The sequence below is a fragment of the Scyliorhinus canicula genome, chromosome 10 (assembly GCF_902713615.1).
Source record: "Scyliorhinus canicula chromosome 10, sScyCan1.1, whole genome shotgun sequence".
Classification (NCBI taxonomy): Eukaryota; Metazoa; Chordata; class Chondrichthyes; order Carcharhiniformes; family Scyliorhinidae; genus Scyliorhinus; species Scyliorhinus canicula.
In genome coordinates, this window is record NC_052155.1 from 135,089,701 (window position 1) to 135,107,561 (window position 17,861).

Consider the following 17,861-nt stretch of genomic DNA (forward strand, 5'->3'; position numbering starts at 1 on the left):
AATAAGCAATTTTCATTTTCATTCATTAAAAGGAAGACAACTAGAGCAGGTGCAAGAATTCAAATAATAATATCAGCAGATGGAAAATTCCACAAAGAAGAACAAGGATATAATCAGGAATGGCTGTAATTTGTAAGGAGAGACAGTTGTTAACCAGAAAGCTGCATAAACTCTTAAGACATAACTTTAAAGAACTTGACTTGGAGTGTTGTGCTGTCTGGACGTGAGACTTGGATCTCGTAAAAGAAAGGAACTTGCCAAATAGCTTTGAGATGCGGTTTTGAAGGAGAATGGAAAGGACAAGCTGGACAGAAAATGTAAGCAATGATCAAATGCTGAGGAGAGCGAATAAACAAAGAAATTCGCTGACATGGCAGCGCGGTGGCAAACTGGTTAGTACTACTGTCTCACAGCGCCAGGAACTCAGTGCAATTCCGACCTCGGGTGACTGTCTGTGTGGAGTTTGCACATTCTCCCTCTGTCTGTGTGGTTTCCTCCCACACTCCAAAGATGTGTAGGTTAAGTGGATTGGCCATGATCAATTGTCCCTTAGTGTCTGAAGATGTGTATGTTAGGTGGGGTTATGGGGAGAAGGCAGGGAAGCGGGCCAAGGTAGGGTTCTCTTTCAGAGGGTCAGTGCAGACCCAATGGGCCCAATGGCCTCCTTCTGCACTGTAGGAATTGTATGTTTCTAGAAAACTGTGAGACTGAGCAGGGCACATCAAAAGAGGAAATGGACTATTAAGAGGTGTTGTTGAGGGAAGATCTCAAGGGATGAAGAGGAAAAAGAAGGAAGAGAATATGCTGGATTGCTTTAAAATCTGATGAAGTTGTTGGAAAATGAAAAGACTGGCAGAAGACAGAGGGACATGGAAAAGACTGAGCCAAGGATCTGCCTTAGGGCAGAGATACAGGATGATCATGAGAGTATTGTTGATATAATTGTAAAACATTGTGTCTTATTTGCCATTTAAAGTCGCAGCTCCATCAACAGCTGATGGAAGTTTCACTTGGACGCAAATAATTAGTGAAAATTTCATGAAGAGGAAGATTTAGCCTGCGGTTGCCTGCATGAGGAAAGATCCAGCTGGTGATTGCTGGACCAGAGCTAAGTCATTGGTGGGTACAAATAAAAACTGTTATTCTACTTTACCAAAGGCATATCAAATCTTCCTCAGATGTTAGACAAAAATCTGGCTTTAAATCTGAGATAATACTTTAATTCAACACTTTGGGTGGAATTCTCCCATCCCACCCGCTGCGGGTTTGATGACGGCGGGAATGGAGAATCTAGTTGGAACCCAAAGGTTGGAAACCCGCCTGCATAAAATCACGTTGTTGCAACTCTCCCAGTTGCAACTAATGACGGATCTATTTTTCCACCAGCTGGTGGAAAGAACACCATTAGCATTCATTTGCGCCTCATGAATGCTCATTAAACTGCCACCCACCGGCATTTTGTCAGGCCTTCCAGTTTTGCATCACGCCAGTATGAAATTATATAAGTCTAAAACTTGACTGCTGTGGAGTGGCATGCGTAAGGCAGTCCTCCATTCACAAGAGACTTTGAGCTGGGTGCAACAAAGCCTTTCTTCCACTCTACCTTTCTACCAGTGCTGCACTGCTCCTGATGCACTGCACATCGTACTGCCAGTTGCTGCTCTCCATCTCCATGCCAATCTGGTCTTCATGGATAGCACTGTGCTGCTGGACACATGGGCCCTCCTGTATCACCAACTCAGATCAGTGCAGCGTCTGGGGTTGGGGAGTACAGGGGAATCCTTCCCACTCATGTCACACACCAGTATCTATCTGATCAGCACTGTGTTGCGGGACCCATGCAGACAATGCAACAAAGATCCTGTGTTCGACCCGGTTGGGGTGCAAGATGAGGCCAGGGGAAGGTGGGTTGGTTGTTTAGCTGATTAAGACAAGGGGGAGTAATATGAAAAGAGGAGGTGGACAAAGAGAATGAACAATGGAAAGCAGAGGGAAGACTGAGGGGAGGGAAGCTGGATCCCGACAAAGCTGCACGGATAGCTCACAAACAAGAGGATCAAAGGGACACCACATTGTTTACAGGAAGGGGATGCATAAAGATTCCAGATGTGATGGGTAGAAGTCCATGGGCACTTTGCAGGTGATGGGCTCGGGGGAGGGTGGTTGAACAGACTTGTTCGCGAGGCTGCTAGCCTTTTGCCTCAGGATTGTTGACATGCTGCACAGTCTGGTGAAGACAGGTGGACTGGAGAGAGTGATATGAGTGTGCTGGACTAGAGCCTAAATATGGCGGCAGGACCTTTGAACCCACGAGTTGATGGCAGGAGGACGAATCAGCTATCCCCCCGCCAGGTGACTTGGGAACATGCCTGAACATAATTAATGAGGTTCCAAGTGCAGAATCTGACATGGGACCCGCCATACTGGCCAACGGGAAGAACGCTGTCAGAGCTTTCTTTAGTCTTGAAAATGGAGAATTCCACCCTTTGTTTCTGTTCTGTTGGTCAACATTTCATGAACTGCACTTAGATGTAAATTGTTCTCTATGTCAGTCTAGATTCGATGTTTACCCTGGAGATGTGATTGGAAATTGACTTGCAATTTTACTATTAAAACAAATAAACTTTCCAAATATTGACAGGAAACACTATAGTTCGAGTACTTTAGATGGATCCGTTTTTGTCCAATGTGTGCAGGAGGGTTTCCTGATGCAGTATGTAGATAGGCCAACAAGAGGGGATGCCATATTGGATTTGGTACTGGGTAATGAACCAGGACAGGTGTTAGATTTGGAGGTAGGTGAGCATTTTGGTGATAGTGACCACAATTCGATTACGTTTACTTTAGCGATGGAAAGGGATAGGTATAAACAGCAGGGCAAGAGTTATTGCTGGGGGAAAGGCAATTATGATGCGATGAGGCAAGGCTTAGAATGCATCGCCTGGAGAGGAAAACTGCAGGGGATGGACATAATGGAAATGTGGAGCATGTTCAAGGAACAGCTACTGCGTGTCCTTGATAAGTATGTACCTTTTAGGCAGGGAGGAAGTGGTCGAGTGAGGGAACCATGGGTTACTAAAGCAGTTGAATCACTTGTCAAGAGGAAGAAGGAGGTTTATGTGAAGATGAGACGTGATGGTTCAGTTGGGTCGCTTGAGAGTTACAAGTTAGCTAGGAAGGCTCTAAAGAGAGAGCTAAGAAGAGCCAAGCGAGGACATGAGAAGTCTTTGGCAAGTAGGATCAAGGATAACCCTAAAGCTTTCTATTGGTATGTCAGGAATAAAAGAATGACTAAGGTAAGAGTAGGGCCAGTCAAGGACAGTAGTGGGAAGTTGTGCGTAGAGTCCGAGGAGATAGGAGAGGTGCTAAATGAGTATTTTTTGTCAGTATTCACACAGGAAAAAGACAAAGTTGTCGAGGAGAATACTGAGATACAGGCTACTAGACTAGAAGGGCTTGAGGTTCATAAGGAGGAGGTGTTAGCGATTCTGGAAAGTGTGAAAATAGATAAGTCCCCTGGGCCGGATGGGATTTATCCTAGGATTCTCTGGGAAGCTAGGGAGGAGATTGCTGAGCCTTTGGCTTTGATCTTTAAGTCATCTTTGTCTACAGGAATAGTGCCAGAGGACTGGAGGATAGCAAATGTTGTCCCCTTGTACAAGAAGGGGAGTAGAGATAACCCCAGTAACTATAGGCCAGTGAGCCTTACTTCTGTTGTGGGAAAAGTCTTGGAAAGGTTTATAAAAGATAGGATGTATAATCATCTGGAAGGGAATAATTTGATTAGAGATAGTCAACATGGTTTTGTGAAGGGTAGGTCGTGCCTCACAAACCTCATTGAGTTCTTCGAGAAGGTGACCAAACAGATGGATGAGAGTAAAGCAGTTGATGTGGTGTATATGGATTTGAGTAAAGCGTTTGATAAGGTTCCCCACGGAAGGCTATTGCAGAAAATACAGATGCATGGGGTTCAGGGTGATTTAGCAGTTTGGACCAGAAATTGGCTAGCTGATAGAAGACAAAGACTAGTGGTGTGCCACAAGGATCTGTTTTGAGGCCGTTGCTGTTTGTCATTTTTATAAATGACCTGGAGGAGGGCGTAGAAGGATGGGTGAGTAAATTTGCGGATGACACTAAAGTCGGTGGAGTTGTGGACAGTGCAGAAGGATGTTACAAGTTACAGAGCTCTGCTGACAGGTGGCAAATGGAGTTTAATGCAGAAAAGTGTGAGGTGATTCATTTTGGAAGGAATAACAGAAAGGCAGAGTACTGGGCTAATGGTAAGATTCTTGGTAGTGTGGACGAGCAGAGAGATCTCGGTGTCTATGTCCATAGATCCCTGAAAGTTGCCACTCAGGTTGAGAGGGTTGTTAAGAAGGCGTACGGTGTGTTAGCTTTTATTGGTAGAGGAATTGAGTTTCGGAGCCATGAGGTCATGTTGCAGTTGTACAAAACTCTGGTGCGGCCGCATTTGGAGTATTGTGTGCAGTTCTGGTCGCCACATTATAGGAAGGATGTGGAAGCATTGTAAAGGGTGCAGAGGAGATTTACAAGAATGTTGCCTGGTATGGAGGGAAGATCATATGAGGATAGGCTGAAGGACTTGAGGCTTTTTTCGTTAGAGAGAAGAAGGTTAAGAGGTGACTTAATTGAGGCATACAAGATGATCAGAGGATTAGATAGGGTGGACAGTGAGAGCCTTTTTCCTTGGATGGTGATGTCCAGCACGAGGGGACATCACCATCACAGATGTCAGAGGTAGGTTCTTTACTCAGAGAGTAGTAAGGGCGTGGAATGCCCTGCCTGCAACAGTAGTGGACTCGCCAACACTAAACGCATTCAAATGGTCATTGGATAGGCATATGGACAATAAGGGAATAGTGTAGAGGGACTTTAGAGGGGTTTCACAGGACGGCGCAACATCGTGGGCCGAAGGGCCTGTACTGCGCTGTTATGTTCTATGTTCTATGAAATCCCCAAAAATAATAATTCACTTGTGTGAAATGGGCAGCAACAACATGAGGTGCACATTGCGAACAGAATACTTCCAGAAATGACACTCAGAGCGGCAAGGTGGCACAGTGGTTAGCACTGCTGCCTCACGGCACCAGGGACCCGGGTTCGATTCCAGCCTTGGGTGACTGTTTGTGTGGAATTTGTACATTCTCTCCTCGTCTCCGTAGGTTTCCTCCAGGTGCTTCAGGTTCCTCCCACAGTCCAAATATGTGCATGAAGATGTGCATGCTAAATTGTCCCATCGTGTTCTAAACGTTAGGTGGGCCAAGGTACGGTGCTCTTTCAGAGGGCCATAGTAGACTTGATGGGCTGAATGGCCTCCTTCTGCACTGTAAATTCTATGATGATTCTACGATACTGGTAAAACTACATGTGCAGTTAAGTTCCAGATAGTCCTTCATTCTTGTGAAAACTGACTATGAAACTTCCACAACGATGAAAAAACTAGTATTACTCACCAATCCTCAGAGGAATCTGTTCATTTCATTAATAAAACGACTCCACTCCAAAGATTCCACTCTTATAAATCAATGTTACCTTTTCACATCATGAATGGCAACCAGTTTTATTCCATGCTTTTCAAGACATCAAACGGCTGCTATGTGCATTCAGCCTGCAAAACAGAGGTCTATGGATGCCAGTGTGGTTGTCCATGCTTAATGCGCAGATAACCATTTGTGTGGGAATTAGTAGCATATGTCTGGATAGTTGACTAGCCCAGCCTACCCAGAAATGCACAGCAAAGCATCGCTGAGGGAAGTCCGTCACAGCGGAGTAGTGTCAGGGGAAATCAATTCAAACTCTTTTTACGGCACTAGCTGGCATATTTTAAATTTAAAAGCCCCCTTTGAATGTTAGTAAATGGGTGAATTTGTGGTGTAATTATTGAATGGGTAACTGAGTGAGTGAAAGTAAGTGGGTAGGAGGATGGGTGGGTGACTTGGCAGTGGATGTAATGGCAGTTTAGTGAGGTGGCAGGTGGGTAGGGTGGCGGGTGGGTGAAGTGGCACATGGGTGTGGTGGCAGATCAGTGAGGTATGTGGGATGGCAGATGTTGTGGTGGCATGTAGTAAGCTGGTAGGTGGTGAGTAGGTTCATTGAAGTGGCAAGTAGGTGAGATTGGTGAGGTGGGTAGGGTGGTAGGTGAATAGTGTGGTAGGTGACTGAGGTGGTAAGTGGGTGAAGTGGGTGGAGTTGTAGATGGATGAGGGGTGGGTAGTACCTGGGTAGGTATGGATGTTAGTCTGGTAGGGTAGGTAGTGGGGTCGGTTTGGGAGGAGAAGTTGGGTTCGGCGGGAGGGAGATAGTTTGGTCAGCGGGGTAGTCAGGTCAGATTGGGTAGTTGGGTCAGGTCGGATTGTGAAGATAGTCAAGTCGCGTTGGGTCAGGTCACGTTTAGTTAAGTGGGTTGGTTGGGTCACGTTAAGGTGTTTCTCAGAGAAATTTTCCATCGTCTTCAGTAGGTTAACACAAGTCTTTATTAACTACTTGTACATATATGTATAACACAGAACATAGAACATTACAGCGCAGTACAGGTCCTTCGGCCCTCGATGTTGCGCCGACCTGTGAAACCACTCTAAAGCCCATCTCCACTATTTCCTTATCATCCATATGTTTATCCAATGACCATTTAAATGCCCTTAGTGTTGGCGAGTCCACTACTGTTGCAGGCAGGACATTCCACGCCCTTACGACTCTTTGAGTAAAGAATCTACCTCTGACATCTGTCCTATATCTATCTCCCCTCAATTTAAAGCTATGTCTCCTCGTGCGTGCCACCACCATCCGAGGAAAAGGGCTCTCACTGTCCACCCTATCTAATAATCTGAACATCTTGTATGCCTCAATTAAGTTACCTCTGAACCTCCTCTCTAACGAAAACAGCCTTAAGTCCCTCAGACTTTCCTCATAAGATCTTCCCTCCATACCAGGCAACATTCTGGTAAATCTCCTCTGCACCCTTTCCAATGCTTCCACATCCTTCCTATAATGAAATGAAAATCGCTTATTGTCACGAGTAGGCTTCAATGAAGTTACTGTGAAAAGCCCCTAGTCGCCACATTCCGGCACCTGTCCGGGGAGGCTGGTACAGTAATGCGGCGACCAGAACTGCACGCAATACTCCAAATGCGGCTGCACCAGAGTTTTGTACAGCTGCAGCATGACCTCATGGCTCCAAAACTCAATCCTTCTACCAATAAAAGCTAACACACCGTACGCCTTCTTAACAACCCTATCAACCTGGGTGGCAACTTTCAGGGATCTATGTACATGGACACCGAGATCTCTCTGCTCATCCACACTACCAAGGATCTTACCATTAACCCAGTACTTTGTATTTCTGTTACTCCTTCCAAAATGAATCACCTCACACTTTTCTGCATTAAACTCCATTTGCCACCTCTCAGCCCAGCTCTGCAGCTTATCTATGACCCTCTGTAACCTGCAACATCCTTCCACACTGTCCACAATTCCACCGACTTTAGTGTCATCTGCAAATTTACTCACCCATCCTTCTACGCCCTCCTCCAGGTCATTTATAAAAATGACAAACAGCAATGGCTCCAAAACAGATCCTTGTGGTACACCACTAGTAACTGAACACCAGGCTGAACATTTCCCATCAACCACCACCCTCTGTCTTCTTACAGCTAGCCAATTTCTGATCCAAACTGCTAAACCACCCTGAATCCCATGCAATAGCCTACCATGGGGAACCTTATCAAATGCTTTACTGAAATCCATCAACTGCTTTATCCTCGTCCATCTGTTTGGTCATCTTCTCAAAGAACTCAATAAGGTTTGTGAGGCACGACCTACCTTTAACAAAACCGTGTTGACTATCCCTAATCAAATAATTCCTTTCTAGATGATTATAAATCCTATCTCTTATAAACCTTTCCAAGACTTTGCCCACAACAGACGTAAGGCTCACTGGTCTATAGTTACCGGGGTTATCTCTACTCCCCTTCTTGAACAAGGGGACAACATTTCCTATCCTCCAGCCTTCTGGAACTATTCATGTAGACTATGACAGCATAAAGATCAAAGCCAAAGGCTTAGCAATCTCCTCCCTAGCTTCCCAGAGAATCCTAGGATAAATCCCATCCGGCTCAAGGGCTTATCTATTTTCACACTTTCCATTTTAACACCTCCTCCTTATGTACCTCAAGCCCTTCTAGTCTAGTAGCCTGTACCTCAGTATTCTCCTCGACAACATTGTCTTTTTCCTGTGTGATACTGATGAAAAATATTCATTTTGCACCTCTCCTATCTCCTCGGACTCCCCGCACAACTTCCCACTACTGTCCTTGACTGGCCCTACTCTTACCCTAGTCATTCTTTTATTGCTGACATACCTATAGAAAGCTTTAGGGTTATCCTTGATCCTTCCTCTCATGTCCCCTCCTGGCTCTTCTTAGCTCTCACGTTAGGTCCTTCCGAGCTAACTTGTAACTCTCAAGCGCCCTCACGGAATCTTCGCATCTCATCTTTGCATAAGCCTCCTTCTTCCTCTTGACAAGTGATTAAACTACTTTAGTAAACCACGGTTCCCTCGCTCGATCATTTCCTCCCTGCCTGACAGGTACATACTTATCAAGGACACGCAGTAGCTGTTCCTACAGTAAAGGATACAGACAAAGGGCCATCTCCATGTCTAGGTCCTTTCATGCCTCTGCTCAATGTAACACTAACGCTAGGGGTAGAATGTTAAGGATGGGGAGCGCCAAGCATATTACCGTTGACTTTTGGAAGCCGACCACCACTTGATGCTCACTTAAACGTTGATTGGCAGTGGGCGGGGCTTCTGTCCACCTTTGGAATGAGTCCTGCACATGAGAGCTGTTGGCCAATCAGATTGACCGACAGATCTCTGACCTTTTTTTTTAAATTTAGAGAACCCAATTTTTTTCCAATTGAGGAGTAATTTAGCTTGGCCAACATATTTGGGTTGTGGGGGTGAAACCCATGCTGACATGGGGAGAATTTGCAAACTACACGCGGACAGTGACGCAGGGCTGTGATTCGAACCCGGGTCCTCAGCCCCGCAGTCAAAGTCCCAGTGCTAACCACTGCGTCGCATGCCGCTGTTCTCTGACCAATTCATGCACAGTGCTGCAGTGGCCAGAAGCTGCACTGCAGCGCTCTGCCTGGAATGAAGTGCCGGGGCCATTCTCAAAGTGGGTGCTGGGGGCGGGACTGCTGAGGATTCCCTGGGAGATCGGTGGGGTTTTGATTTGATTTATTATTGTCACATGTATTAGTATACAGTGAAAAGTATTGTTTATTGCATGCTGCACAGACAATGCATGCCGTACATCAGGAAGGAAGGAGAGACTGCAGAAAGTAATGTTACAGTCATAGCTAGGGTATGGAGAAAAGATCAACTTAGTACGAGGTGGAAATTATCACAATATCAGGGTAAGGTCGGGGAGGGGGCATGGAGAGATCCGGAGCTCCAAGGCCTGGGAGGGGAGGATGTCCCAAATCTGAAGGGAACTGGAAAAGACCTTTAAAGTGGCGTTAAGTGGAAATTACAGGGCCTTAATAGATGAAAGGGAAGGTTTGCTGCCCGAGGCCCCGTCCGCCTGTAATAAATGCAATGATTAGCAACAAGCAGTTGGCTAATGAATGACAAAGGATGTATTAACTAACAAATGATGTAGAGAGAACAATCAACAACGTCTTCATTCTTTTTAAAAAATAAATTTAGAGTACTAAATTCATTTTTTTCAATTAAGGGGCAATTTAGTGTGGCCAATCTACCTACCCTGCACATTTTTGGGTTGTGGGGGCGAAACTTAGGCAAACACGGTGAGAATGTGCAAACTCTATATGGACAGTGACCCAGAGCCAGGATTGAAGCTGGGATCTCAGCGCCATGAGGCATCAAGGCTAACCCACTACGCCACTGTGCTGCCGTAAAATCTTTACTCGCAGCACCAGGATCACAACTGGCTGCAAAGTCCATGCTCTGCATCGGGATCCCTGCACTACTAGCCTATTGGCTGATCGGGTCACATGATCCTTCTAACGCATGTCCCCTTTACCTTAAAGGGGAGAGCTACTATACTGCCTACTATGAAATTGCATCTGTGTCAGAACTTGTGGTTTCCTGGGGGGGGGGGGAGGAAATCCCGTCCATGCAACTTTATGTCTCCGCTCCCCCAGCCTCAGAATTCCCTGGGTGACTGTGTAAATTTCTCACCTGATGAAAGAGCTGCGCTCCGAAAGCTAGGGATTCCAAACAAACCTTTTGGACTTTAACCTGGTGTTGTAAGACTTCTGGGCAGCACGGATAGCACAATTGCTTCACAGCTCCAGGGTCCCAGGTTCGATTCCGGCTTGGGTCACTGTCTGCGTGGAGTCTGCACATGCCCCCCATGTGTGCGTGGGTTTCCTTCGGGTGCTCCGGTTTCCCCCCACAGTCCAAAGATGTGCAGGTTAGGTGGATAGGCCATGATAAATTGCCCTTAGTGTCCAAAATTGCCCTTAGTGTTGGGTGGGGCTACTGGGTTATGGGGATAGGGTGGAGGTGTTAACCTTGGGTAGGGTGCTCTTTCTAAGAGCCGGTGCAGACCCGATGGGCCGAATGGTCTCCTTCTGCACTGTAAGTTCTATGATAATCTCTGATTCTTACTGTGTAAATTTCTGCCCTTGCTCTGGATCATGTGCCTCCATGCATCATATGTGGGTGGTATTGTACCCAGTACCACATTAACCCTATATGTGCCAGAACCTTACAATCCACTTCTCAGTTAGATGCCATTGTCCAAAGTGATTGTGTCTAATGGGTTGGCCACATCCAGCTTAATTCACTTGTCTGGATGTTTTGTGAATGGTTCAGGAAATGTGTCATTCACACTTGTCTGAATTGGTTGTCTCTAGTGGCTATTTCTAGATGCACCCGCTCTTTTCTGATAGCTGTATCCTACAAATTACAAAACCTACAAATAACATGACTGCCTATTGTTAGAAAATGCAAACACTAATATTGTGCCATAGTAACAGTTCAGGAACAATAGTTCCTGGTGGACCTTAGGACTTCTGGATATGCGCTGGCCGGAGAACGTGCGCAGTTGGTATCTTTCACATCTTCAGTCCAGGGACCAGCCCTGTGCACTTGCACTGTTTGGTCTTTTACATCTTTAGGCTGGAGGCCGGTCTGCATGCCTGCACAGAAGAAAAATGAAGGAAAGGAGTGAAACATTCCAGGTGACTTGGAACCCAGCACACCATTAGTAAGAAGGTATCCCAGGGAGCAAAACATAGGGAGCTGGCAGTGATCATATCCTGAACCCAGAAGAAGGTCCCAGGAAAGGGCCAAGGGCAGAAATCAGAAACATATTCTTGCTGGGATTCACCATTACATGTCTGCCCTACTACCACTGCTAGCAATGACGGTGAATTTAGCGGTCAGCCAAATGGATAAAAATTTCCAGCACCTGTTAAGTAAAGTTGAGAGAAAGGAGCTGAGCAATAAGCTCGGAGTTAAAAAAAGAGAGCAGCAGGGATCAGACTTGAAGCAAAGTGGGCATGAGAAAAGCCCTGGAGATCCAAGAGGGAAACCTGTAGGCTATAAGAGCAAAAGCATGTTTTTGATGCAAAAGTGCTTGGCATGACCAAAGATCTGAAAGTGTGCTTGGAAGGTGAAGCATGAATGCGTGCGGAGAACCAAGGAAAGAAATCTCAAATGGAAGATTAAAACCCTGGAAGTGGATCCTTGTTGAAGCCATCCAAGTGAAGTAACATTTGAAGAGAATTCCAGGGTGAGAACTTCAAAAGTGGAGCATGGAAATCTTCATGAGAAAGTCAGCGTTTCAGTGAGACCAGTTGACTTGCGGTGTGACAAGCATCTGAGTGAGTTGTTAGAAATCCATCGAATATGCTTTGGTTACATCTGTTATTCACTGTGGAATGTGATGTGTCTGAATAAAGTCCACAGTTGGTTCAAATGTACTGTACCTTACCCTGAAGATAAGCATTTGAGATAAATGTCATAAATTGTTTTGTCAGGGCAGCACGGTGGTGCAGTGGTTAGCACCGCTGTCTCACAGCACCGAGGTCCCAGGTTCGATCCCGGCTCTGGGTTACTGGTGTGGAGTTTGCACATTCTCCCCGTGTCTGCGTGTGTTTCGCCCTCACAACCCAAAGATGTGCAAGGTAGGTGGATTGGCCACGCTAAATTGCCCCTTAATTGGAAAAAATGAATTTGGTACTCTAAAATAATTTTAAAAAGAGAATGAAGATGTTGTTGATTGTTCTCTCTATATCATTTGGGCACTCTAAATTCAAAAAGAAAAAAAGAAAAATAAATTGTTTTGTCATTCCAAAGGGGATTAGATCAGTCAACCGATAAGCAGACAACACCTCCATCTGGGGAACGACAGGATACCCACAAAGCCCCAGGCATGAATAAAGATAATTATTTTGTTCCAGGGGGCCACCCTGTGGAGAAGGGACGCCACCAAGTCACCCTTCGAATGGATGCCCTGGGAGGCAGGGCTGGCCCCCTCCCCCCAGGCACCAGGCAACTCACCCCACCAATTAAGCCGTCCCAGGAGAAAAGTCAACACCACCATAAAATAAACATTCAAAACGGGCCCACGCATAACAGCCTTCACCTCCAAGTAACTCAGGGGAAAAGCAAACACGAAGTGAGAGGCATGACGGAGGCTGCAGCCCCCGAAGCACCTCAGAGGAGAAAAAGGAGGAAAAAGCAAGAGCCATCAGAGCTAATCACACAGATAACTGGAAAATATCATCCAACCCAAACCCCACACCTCTCAAGCAATTGCCCGAACCATGTCAACAAAGGGAAGAGTCTTAGCCCTGCAGCCTCACGGCGCCGAGGTCCCAGGTTCGACCCCGGCTCTGGGTCACTGTCCATGTGGAGTTTGCACATTCTCCCTGTGTCTGCGTGGGTTTCACCCCCACAACCCAAAGATGTGTCGAATAGGTGGATTGGCTATGCTAAATTGGCCCTTAATTGGAAAAATTGACTTGGGTTCTCTAAATTTATAAAAAAACACAAAGAGACGAGTCCCAGGGGACGAAACAGGATACCTATTCAGTACAGGGCCTAGCCCATCCACGTCCCCACACACACCGGGGGGGGGGGGTTCAAACCCAACCCACCAGTTCCGATCCGAAGGCACCGCCAGGGGAGGGCACCCCCAATCCCCGGGGACAATTGGATACCGACAATGGCGCCGAGCCTGACGCAGCCCAGTCGAGCCTGACTTAGCCCAGCACTGTACTGAAAGAAAAAGCACGGCATTTTATGTTCGTAGGTCCTCTCACACAAACCCAAATCTATAACCTGCTGAACTTGCACCTATCCAATCCCATCTAGGGCAAGGCACCACTTCCTCAAGGAGAGAAAGGATAACACCTTAGCCCTAGCCAGGACGAGACCCTGATCCGGTGGAAGAAATCATCAAGACATCCATCAGTCGTGCGTCCTGGGAGGGAGGGCAGGTCCTCCATCCCCAACCTCCAAACTGCACCACCGCACCCCTTCCCACAATCCACCAAGCCAGACCAGAACCAGGACCAGCACCACCCATACCCAGATGAGAAAAGAAATTAGACCCCCAGGGAAGGGGCACCTAAACCAATTTAAATTGTGGAAACCACCGCCATACAAAGGATACCCCGGACCACGTTCATTCCCATCCTCAACCAGGGATACCAATTCCATCTCAGTGCACGCTACAACAGACAAGGCATTCTAACAGCTCCAATAGACCCCAAAACAGAGGGAGACCCGTGTAAGGAGAAAAGACAAATTCAGCAAGAAGGAAGAGTCAGACAGAACACAGTACTACCCAGAATAATAAAAAGTCTCTCTGGGCTGAAGAAGGATAAAAGCACAGATTCTTAAATTCAAATCAAAAAGGAAAAAGAAAGGGAAAATGAAACAGATTAGCTCTCTTTGGTGGGGCTATCTTCAATCACAACGAGGATGAACTTCCACTCTGGCTCTACTCATCCTCTAATTCAACGAGACAGGGGTCGAAGTCAAAGAACAGCCGTCTCCCTCAAACACAAGAATTATAAAATACTAGAAGCATGATTACTTTTAGGATTAAAACTGTGCACAAATCCCATTTCCCATATTCGATTAAACATGAATTTGCTGAATGAGGATAACCAACGGTATAGCCATCGCATCCATAATACATTGTCCTCTGAACGAAAAAAGACAGCATCAAGCAAAGAACAACATGATTGACAGGGAGCAATGTGCAGGTTAACAGCTGAATTGCAGGGCAGTCCTCAGGATAAAGACATCTTCCCGGACGTGCGAAGAAAGCAAAAGAGCATTCTTCAGGATCTTTCAAGGATTCCAACGATCAAGTATGAGACACAATTACATCCACAATTACGTCTCACCAACACCCAGGCGATCCACAGGCTAGGCCCAGGCCGGGGGATGACTCAACCAATACGGCCACCTCCAACCCCTCACAATGAGCATCAGGAATAGGACAGTACAGGACCAGAGATCATTGGGCCAACTGGTCCCAGCCTCAAAGAACACAGCAACCAATCTTCAAACTCACTCGGGAACTTCCACCACCTCATGCCGTACCCCTCCTTTTCCTGAACCTGACAGGATGGATGACATGTCATGCAGCAGGAACTCGACAGAACAGACACAGGCCTCCACCAGAGAAAGTGTTATCTCAAGTACAAGCAACTTCTTGTGTGCCTCCAACCCTTCCATTAAAATATCCCGTAATTCTTGGAATTGAGCCCTGTTGAACTGTACCTCAGAGCTGAGACTTTCAGGCAGCTGAGATCTCCATTGACAGCCATCATTCAATGCACACAGCACTGCCAAGGCAGGAGTCTGCTCAATACCAATTGTACCACTGAAAGCAGGGCCTCACCCAGCCCACTCCAGCTGCCAGAGACAAACAGGGATCTTAGCATTTTATCTCGGCTCTTTCTTGCAAGAGCACCGACCAAACACTTTTCAGGACATAGCACAAGCCACGCGCCCCGCGCCCCAAGAAAAGACAAATGCAAAATGTGCAACAGGATGAAAAGACGGATTAAAAGATGAGCAGAGCCGGAGTCTGAGAAAATGCAGCCACTCCCACACTCACATTATGTGATCCCCTTTCTTATGTTTCTATTGAGATTTTCCAAACCTTTTGTCTGGTGTAACATAGTTCATATTTCTTGTTTAACACATATTTTGTTCTGTGTGTAAAAGGTTCCAGACTCCTGAGAATTTGTACAGTAACTTTTCTCCATGGTTTCAAAACAACAGTTAGGATCTATCAAGCCAGGTTACATTCTGGGGTCTGATTTGTTCAGTATTAACATCAGCTGGGATTCTAATACTATTCCTCGTGTGTATGCCTATATAGGTCAAATAATTGCTTCTCAGTTCTACGGTACACTTTGGGTGGGATTCTCTGTCCTGTCGCACCTGTGTTTTGGTGCAGCACGCCCCCGTTTTCTGGTGCAGCACGCCCCCATCGACAGCAGGATCCTCTGTCCAAGCAGCCAGCCAATGCGGTTTCCCATTGTGGGCTCCCCCACGCTGTCAGGAAATCCGCAGATGTGAGTGCGCTGCCGGCGAAGTGGAGGAGCCTGCCGATGGAGCATCCTATCTCTGGCTTCACCATGACAACATTCTTAATTCTCTGTGGGGAGAACAAAGAGTGTATTATCAATAATTAATCACACTGATTCATGTGGCTATTGTGTTGCACTTATACACTATTACACATTTGTGCATAATCACGGTGCAAAGTCATGTTTGTATAAGGTATTGGGCAAATCACAAGCTAGCAAAACAATAGCCCACATATTCCATAAGACTATAAGACCATAGGAGCAGAATTAGGTCATTCGGCCCATCGAGTCTGCTCTGCCACCCAATCATGGCTGATATGTTTCTCATCCCCATTCTCCTGCTTTCTCCCCATAACTCCTGAACCCCTTATTAATCAAGAACCAACCTATCTCTATCTTAAAGCTACTCAATAATTTGGCCTCCACAGTCTTCTGCGGCAAAGAGTTCCACCGATTCATCACCCTCTCATAAAGAAATTCCTCCTCATCTCTGTTTTAAAGGATCATCCCTTCAGTCTGAGGCTGAGCCTTGGGGTTCTAGTTTCTCCCACTATCTGCAAATATCTTCTCCATATCCACTCGATCTCGGCATCTCAGTATTCTGTAGGTTTCAATGAGGTCCCCCCACCCCCCAATCCTTATAAACTCCATTGAGTATAGACCGAGAGTCCTCAATCACTCCTCATATGACAAGGCCTTCATTTGGGGATTATTCTTGTGAACCTCCTCTGGACCCTCTCCAAGGCCAGCACATCCCTCCTTAGATACAGGGCCCAAAACTGCTCACAATATTCCAAATGGGGTCTGACCAGACCCTTACACAGCCTCGGCAGTACATCCCTGCTCTTGTATTTTAGCCCTCTCGATATGAATGGTAACATTGTATTCTAGCCCTCTCGACACGAATGGTAACATTGCATTTGAATCATAGAATTTACAGTGGAGGAGTCATTCGGCCCATCAAGTCTGCACCGTCCCTTGGAAAGAGCACCACACTGCCAACCTATCCCCCTAACCCAGTAACCCCACCTAATCCTTTTGGACACTAAGAACAATTTAGCATGGCCAGTCCACCTAACCTGCACATCTTTGGACTGTTCTTTCCTAACTGCCAACTGAACCTCCATGTTAACCATAAGAGAATCCTGAACTAGGACTCCTGAGTGCATTCGTGCTTCTGATTTCTGAAGCCTTTTCCCATTTAGAAAATGCCTATGTCTCTATTCTTCCTATCAAAGTGCACAACCTCACACTTTTCTACAATGTATTCCGCCTACCACTTTTTTGCCCACTCTCGTAGCCGTCCAGGTCCTTCTGCAGATCGGTCTCCAGATCGTTGGAGACTGGATGTATGACCCAAGATGCCTGTCAGGACCCCGTAGTAGTCCTGACATGCAGAATTTGTGGGAATTTCCCAGAAAGTTTAAATTCCCACGGGCAATTCTACGGGTCTGTGGGACCCACTGAAAAAGTTGCTAACTCTTAGTTAGGCCACACTTGGTCAGTTCCGTGGTACTCACCTGAATAATTCATAGAGTCATAGAGGTTTACAGCATGGAAACAGACCCTTCGGCCCAACCTATCCATGCTGCCCAGTTTTAACCACTAAGCTAGTGCCAATTGCCCACATTTGGCCCATATCCCTCAATACCCATCTTATCCATATAACTGATTAAATGCTTTTTAAAAGACAAAATTGTACCCGCCTCTCCGACTACCTCTCGCAGCTTGATGCAGACACTCACCACGCTCTGTGTGAAAAGATTGCCCCTCTGGACCCTTTTGTATCTCTCCCCTCTCAACTTAAACCTATGGCTTTGAGTTTTAGACTCACCTACATTTGGGAAAAGGTGGTGACTATCTACCTTATCTATGCCCCTCATTATTTTTTAGACCTCTATAAGTTCACCCCTAAGCCTCCTACGCTATCCAGCCTCCCCTTATAACCCAAAAGTTCCACAGAGAAATCCTAGTCTGCATAACAGATATACAACTGATCCCCCAATCTGCTGCACTAGCCCCATAACTCCTCCCGCATGATCCCCTGACTACCCTCCTGACCACCAGCACTCCCCACCCCCCCACCTCACCCTGGTTCCCCCTGACTTCTCTCCTGACCCGACTCTACTAGCCTCCGACCCACTACTTATCACACATCTACCTATCTGACCCACCTGGCACTCTACCCACCTGCCACTCTACACTTGTACCACCTCACCCACCTGCCATGCTATCAACTTACCTCA